The sequence below is a fragment of the Dipteris shenzhenensis genome, chromosome 20, assembly GCF_047967505.1.
Source record: "Dipteris shenzhenensis isolate YYH24624 ecotype China chromosome 20, Dip_SZ_1.0, whole genome shotgun sequence".
NCBI lineage: Eukaryota > Viridiplantae > Streptophyta > Polypodiopsida > Gleicheniales > Dipteridaceae > Dipteris > Dipteris shenzhenensis.
In genome coordinates, this window is record NC_141615.1 from 35028544 (window position 1) to 35036485 (window position 7942).

Here is a 7942-nt window from a genome sequence, read left to right on the forward strand (position 1 = left end):
CCTGATACTGTAACATTCCGCCATTACACAGGCAAAAAGACTGTACTAATAAAGAGCCAACGAAATCAGGATACTTGGCCACTCAGTGGACTCGCCTACGTAGTACGGAGTCCGGACTTGTGTGCCGTCACTGCCGTGTTCGACAGAAATGTGACTGGATTTTCTGCGTTGCGCGTGATCCATACGTGCGCAGTTTGCAGGAGTATTGACGGCGCAGTTTGCAGGAGTATCGACGGCAGCAGTCGCAGTCGCAGTTGGAACCGCAGCAGCATCGCATTCAACGCGCTTCTCTTCACAATCTTTGAAGTTTGCAGGATGAAGTTGCAAGCTGTGCAACGGCCACCGTAACGTCTTCCGCAGACACTCTCCTGAGTCTTCTCATTTCTTGGCCTGCGCTTTGCAAACTGCCGGTGATTTCCTATTTGCTTACACGTTACATTCTCTCCCAGTTAACGCTCACACCGCGCCAGTTTCGAAACCAATCATGCATGAAGGGGGGAGTGCACCTTATAATCTCCACGGTAAAGTTGCCTGACTGCCGTTAATGCTTTCGGGGATGAGGGCTCTCGCTGCTAGACAGAGTCTTGGCCTTCGATTGAGTGTCAAAACAACGGAGGCACCCTGCCCGTCACAGAGAAACCAACGCTTAGGATAGCAGGCGAATCAGCAGCTTCTCGAAAGGAAACTCTCGAAGTAATTGTGGATGGACATGGACGCGGGCAGGCCATCGTGCAGAGGAGACTTCTCCCGCATGAGGTCCGTCAAAGGATTGAAGAGGCGGAGAAAGTTTTTGAACGTTTTTCGCTCGATCCTGACGTTCCTCCCGGGATCCGGGATCACTAGCAAATGGCTGGCAGCACACTCGGCAGCCTGTGATCACGCGTCGCTTGTGATAGGCACTCTGTACGGGCACAGAAAAGGCCGAATTCACCTCGCCGTTCAGGAAGCTCCCGCGTCACCACCTCTGCTGTTACTGGAGCTCGCAACGTCAACAAATGCTCTAGTGAAAGAAATGGCGACGGGGATGGTGAAGATCACCCTAGAATGCAACAAGAGGACGGACGAAAGAGCGATTAATCTGCTGGAGGAACGGACGTGGACGATGAATTGCAATGGACGGAAGAGTGGGTTTGCGACGACGAGGAAGGGTGGTGTGGAAGCGGATTTACAAATTCTGTCAAAGGTGAAGGCGGTGTCGATGGGGGCCGGAATTCTTCGACCGACGGAGGAAGAGGGGTACGATGGAGAGATAGTTTACATGAGGGCCAAGTTTGACATGGTCAAAGGGTCCCGTGATTCTCAAGCATTCTACATGATGAATCCTGATGGTTATGGAGGAGACCCCGAGCTCAGTATTTTTTTGCACAGGCTCTAGTGCTTCTTTGCAAAATGGAAGGATTTGCATCCCTTCTCATGCCTTGGAGATTATGCAGATGAATGCCATATTTTTATCAAGATTTCAAACATTTTCTCAGTTTTGTTTCCCTTTGCTTTGTCCACCTTACACCCACACACTCCCTTCAACTTTCTCCCCCCATTGGCATTTAACTTCCATGGCCTTGCTCCATTAGAGGAGATATTACATCTTTGATCTTCAGTTTTGTTCTTTCTTTCTGGCATGCCCTCTTCGTAGCCTTAGCAATAATCCTTCTCATTCTTAAAGCACAAATTTGGAATTTTTAGGATTAATTTGCTTCTAATATAGGTGTGATGCTTTGATTGGGTGCCGTCAAGTGGGAGTTAAGTGCACTAATGGCTTTGAGACGAGCTTGGCACAGTGAGCTTCAGGACTTGGTGTCCCCTCGTATTTTCGGTCATACCATCTCTCTCCATTCACTACCTCCTTTGTTTTACATTTTGGGCAAGCCTTATGAATGACAAAAGTCATTCATTTCTTTCACTTCTTCACCTTTTCCCTGTCCCCCACACACACAAGAAAGGGGGGGGCTTAGAGGCTCCAGGAGTCGATTCTCGAGAGGAAAACCAGGCAACCCGATTGCCCCGGTTTTCGAATGGTCAACCAACGCGATTGGGGCTGATTCTTGGCCGTCGATCGATGCGAGATGCAGCAGTAGACACGTGTTGTTTGTGGATTTGTTGATTTAGCGGTGATGCGTGGTGTGGTCCACATGTTCGTTCATCCTTTATGTCTACTGTTGGATGAAGAGCTTCGATCTACAGTCAAAATGAGGCGCTTCGCGTGAGTCTTTGATGTCTTTTGCATCACATGGTCGTGATTGGAGCAAGCTAACAAGTAAACCGCATTGCGCCACGTGGAATGCAATCAAAGCTCTAACCTTTGTGGAGGCTTGGACCTAGTTTTAGATCCAATGACTGGAATCAAGTGCTTCTCGTGAGACGTTGATAGAGAGATGATCTAACGATTGAGGTGAATTACTTGTATTAGCCGGTCAACTTCGTAATTTAGGCTGTGACAGTCTGCAGCACTGTTTACCATTAAAAAAGTTTAAAGTTCCTATGGTCCAAATTGGCCCTCCACTAACTACAGCCATTGACGGTTTGGAAATCTCGGAAGGACAAAAGAAACAAAGGAAAATGATCACAAACATCATATCGAAAGAAACGACTTATGTCCAGGCCTAGTGTATGTATATATGTATGTATGTGTGTATGTTGATTGCCTCTCTTGTGTTTTCGATAGATTACTCTATTTACTTGTCTTACAATGAAATCTTCTCATATTGTAATTGCATTTCTCCTTCTTCGGAACTGCTCTTTGTAACATTAATATACATGGATTTCAACCCCAACAAAAAAAAGTATGTTGTTGCTCTGAACATGCGATGGAATTGTGTTTCAGAATTTGCTTAAAGGAATAGTGACGTGCTGGGGCAAAGAATGGTAACTTGCTAGTGGGACGTGTTTCCACTCCCACTAAAGGTGGTGCCCTTGGTAACTTGCTAGTGGGACGTGTTTCCACTCCAAGTAAAGGCAGTGCCCTTTTGGGCACCTTAGGGAGTGGGTGGTGGGAAGGGGTAGGGAAAGGCCATGGGAACGCCTTTCCCTCATATGAAAGGCTCTCGCCACTTTCATATGAGGGAAGGGCCAACCCATGGCTTCTCCCAGCCACATCAAAGTCATGTGGTGAGGAGTTGACACATAAGCAATTAAAGGGTTGACGTGATGGGCACATTAGGAAGATTTTGACATGTCTAAATATAGGAAAGTGCTTTGGTATGATGTGATGGGTGGGTAGGTAACCTTTTGACACATCACGCAGCTCATAACGCCCACCATTTTCCATGATTTAGGATAGACTTGATCCAACAGTTGAGATCGCACCTACGAGCCCCCATGACTTTAACGGTTGATGGTGGCCATTACCCCCCACCATTGGGCCACACGAGAGCAGATGCAGATTGACAAGTAGGGTTGGAAGCAGGCAGGGAGGGCTAAAAGCAGACTGATAGGGAGGCCAAAGGCTGTCGATTGATTGGGCACTCTGCCGAGTCCATCCAGCATCGGGATGGCCAAGTGAGTCCAACAACAATCAGTGGACTCGTTCGGGCACCCAGCTGCATTAAAGTTTGATTCCATCAATCTCACAAGCATGAACCAAACGAGCTCTTGCACTCACCCCCACATGCGCGCGTTCTCTCCATGCGAAAACATGGCCTTGTTTGGCTTGTTGTTTGGCATAATCAATCCCGTCTGGCAACTTGTGTCCCCAAAAGGGGTGGGATTATGGCGTGGTGGAGTTTAGGTGCTCTTGGGATTGCTACCTGTGTCCTCATTATTTTGCATGTTCCCTTAGGTATCCTTTGATAGTTTTAAATTCCAATTTTCGTTTTATGGTTAATGTTGGAACATATTACACACAAATATTCATGTCCCCATCGTGCAAATGAGAACATACAAACTCGGTGACGAGACTTCCATATTGTCCTATGCTTGTTTGAAGCTCGACACTATAAGTGTAGATAGAAGGGAGGTTGACAAAGGGTAGGGGCTATGGAAGGATGAGGTGCCTCCAATGCGTTGGGCAAGACCGAAATGCCTAGGAAATTTGGGCTCCTAGGACTTGGTGCTGGTGGCCAAGGATGGAGGGAGCCAACGTCAAGCGGCTCTCAGTCTAGGTGTAGAAGCCAATCTTTCGACCACTACTTTGCTATGAGGTCGACATCCGACTCTACAATTCCTAGTTCCTTGAACTTGAATCTGTATCTTGCTAATTGGGAGGCAGGCTCCATCCATTTGTTAGTGGGATTTCTACAAGCATCCAACAAATAATTTTGTCCTCTATTATTGTAGATCCCACAAAATAGTCAAGCAAGCATTCTAATTCTATATAGTCCACGAGCAATATGTCCATGGTCAAACAAGGTAGTGCCCTTATCTTGTCCATGAGTGCATGGCACTTTTTTTGAGTTTGTACTAGACCTCTAATCCATCAATATTCTCATTGATAAGAAAAATGCCAAAGTCAATTATTCCATTGATAAAAACATTGATAAAGCTTTGAAAAAACAATATTTGGACTATGAAATCATGCTCTATTTCTCAAATCCATTTCATATTAATGCATAAATTGTATGGAGGAAAGATAGCATGTACTTACAAAGCTTGATGTGGATCAATATCGTTATGGTCGCCCTTAGTGGAAAAACAATACACCAACCGATTTCCAACTGGATCCAACACCATAACCAACAAAACTACAACATGGTATCAGAGAGAGTGGGTGTGTATCCAAAGAAGTTCATAGGACTTCTATCTCATAATCTGGGAAGGGTATAGCGGCCCAAGAGGAACTTGTACATAAACATTGTGGGTAGTCGCAAAGGTGAGTACAACACTAGCGTTAGAAACAGAATCTGCACCAAAGCTAAACACTACTATTGTACAAGAATTTAGTACAACACTAGCATTAGAAACCTTTGCGACTACCCACAATGTTTTTGTACATGTTTCTCTTTGCCCTTATACATTTTGGCATTCCAGATCCTGTGAGAGGACTCCTAACTTTTCTATGAACTTTTTCAGATGCATTCCCACTCTCCCCAATGCTTGTCTAGCATTGGAACTCTCATGCCAAGCATATAGAGGGTGAGAGGGGGGTTGGTGAGAAAGAGGAGGATTAAGGAGAGGGGGGGATAGGAAAGGGAGGGCTATTGTTAGAAAGAGAGGCAATGGGGGGGAGGGGGGGAGGGGCAGAAAGGAAAGGGAGGAGGAAGACAGGTGAGGGGGTCTTGTTGTGAGGAAAAGAGGTAAGGAAGGAGGAAGGGAAAGGGGTTGTTTTGAGAAAGAGAAGTGAAGAAGGAAATGAGGTACGGGGGGATATTGTGGGGTTAAAGGTCAGTGTGCCTTTACTTCGGTTATGTACAATACTCAAACACATATATAAATGAATGAAAAAGAAGATTAGGGTGGTTTTGCACCCAACAAAACTTGTGTGGCTCTCTGTTTCTCTCTCTCCCCCTTCCGTTCTTGCTTCCATTGAGAGCACTCTCAACTGGTATCAGAGCCCGGGTGATCTAGCCAAGCGTGCGTGAATGCTTGAAGCTCAGCAGCTCTGTGGGAGGAAGGAGAAGCTTTGTGGGAAGCTTTGTGGGTGACTTTACTTGCATCCGAGTGTGTAAAGACCTTGGAGGAACATTTGGAAAAGTCACTTTGGTTTTGCGAAATGGTTTTGAGAGCTTGTTAAGTGTTCTCAAAGAAAAGGTCGTTTTTGGAGCTTTTCCCTGTTCCGTTCAATGATAGAGACTCTGTATTGACTTGTAGAGGCAACTATTGCTTGCATTTGGTATCCACTTCACTTCAAGAGCTTGGAAACACCTTCATTCTTGAATCTGGGATCATTTCATTGGATTTGTGACTCACTGTGTCAGTTTCTGCATTTTTCTACCTGGGTGTTGGAACTCAAGTTTGGAGCAACCATTTGTAGATCTGCCAGTTCCGGTGGACTCAGGAGGTCCTAAAACTTCTATGTTGCTCATCATTCACACTCCGGTGGAGTTTACAAATAGCTCTGTTTCCAAAAACGTTTTTCAGACTGTGTGTTGGACCCAGTGATTGAGACCATGGTTTCCAAAACCGTATGTCCCATTGCATTCCGGACGCCCAAAAACCCCTACCTGTCAGTTCTTATGCGATTCGGTGGAGCATTTTCAGAGTTATAGATCTCTGTGTATTCGATTTCGTCTCTCTGTTATGCATTTTTCATTCTAAGGTTTTGAAACCTTAGATTTATGCCACATGGCAGTGGATAAGTGTTGACTCCCATTTCTCACTCATCGGTTGGGATTTTGGAGTTCCGGCAGAAGAGAGATATTTGCAGATTTTCTTGCTGAGTCCGATTATGCAATGGTGCCCATGTTTTGAGGCATCTCAGGTTCTATTTTTAGTAGCGATCATTACCGTGGGACTATGATTTCTTGAGCATACCTTATGCAGATCACTCTGGTTGCAGTTTGAGTAGTGTGCACTCATTTGTGGTGTGCATTGGGTTGTAGTGGATGATTTATAGGCCATTTGGATGCATTGCGGTCCTTATTGGATGCGCTGATAGGCCCAAATTGCCTTGTGGGATGCAATTTTTATGGACGCTTTGCACATGGATGCTATTTTATGCTGAGGGATAGCTTTGACACATTGCAGGTGATGCACTGATAGTGCTATGCTCTCTTGGATGAGATATTCTTAATGCATATGCCAGTGGACAGTGTTTATGCTTGAGTCATTTGGCACTTATTGGCATTTTGGATTGCCATTGCAGTTGGCATTTTCTTTTGGGCCAGATTTGCTCATATGAATGCATAGTATATGCACATGAGTCAGATGCTTTGAGACATGAGTTTTGGTGATATTTCACTCTATTGTGGCATACACATTTGGGTGCACTTGGTATTTGGTGTGATTCTCTCTTGTAGGCACTAGCATTTGGGATTTTTGCTTCATTTGCATCATGGCATCCTTTTCCATGTCTGAAAAGGAGTTTTTTAGCATTAAAAAGTTTGATGGGACAAACTTTTCTTTGTGGAAAGAACAAATAAGGGATGTGCTTATTCAAAAGAAGCAGATTAAACCCTTGGTAGGGATTGAAGCTAAGCCTGCAAATATGTCTGAGGATGATTGGAATGAGTTGGATGCATTAGCAAAATCTACTATTAGACTTCATCTTGAAGAGTCAGTTTATTTCACAGTAGTAAATGAGCAGACTACGGAAGATTTGTGGAAGAATTGTGTGCCACTTATGAAAAGGAAACTGCCTCTAATAAAGTTTACCTCATGAAGAGGTTGCTTGAGCTGCAGATGAAGGAAGGGGTCTCCATTGCTTCTCACTTAAATGAATTCAATATTATTTTCAGCTAGCTTTAGGCTCATAAGATGAATTTTGATGCGGAGACTAAGGCAATATTTCTCTTATGTTCATTGCCATCCTCATGGGATACCTTCCATACAGCTGTCAGTAACTCTGCACCTCGTGGAGTACTGAAATTTGATGATGTTGTGGGTAGCTTGTTGGCCGAGGAGATTAGATGGAAGTCTATGGACGGCAACAAGCGGGATGCAGCCTTAAATGTGCAAAGGGGCAGATCACAGTTCAAGGGGAAGTCCCAAGAAAGAGGGAAGTCTCATAGCAAATCCAGGGCACGGAACATTGAGTGTTACCACTGTGGCAAGAAGGGCCATATGAAAAAGGATTGCTACAAGCTGAAAAGAGAGCAAAAGGATAAGAAAAAGAATGCAAATTGGGGTGCAAATCAAAAGGAAGAGAGTCCAAGGGAGGACAAAGGAAAAGTGAAGATCGAGAAGATCAAGCAGTCACACATGATAGTGACAATGACGTTCTCTTCATGTCTAGTTTATCTGCAGAGTTGCTTACCACTTCAGATGATGCATATTCCTAGGATTGGATTTTGGATTCTGGTGCTTCATTCCATGTTACTCCCCATAGGGAATGGTTCTCCACTTATGACAG

At 44.8% G+C, this 7942-nt stretch overlaps 1 pseudogene; it reads left to right on the forward strand.

Annotated features, from left to right (window-relative positions):
- Positions 1-404: 404 nt before the first annotated feature.
- On the forward strand, positions 405-1408 carry LOC147889576 (protein MIZU-KUSSEI 1 pseudogene; annotated as a pseudogene).
- The last annotated feature ends 6534 nt before the right edge of the window (positions 1409-7942 follow it).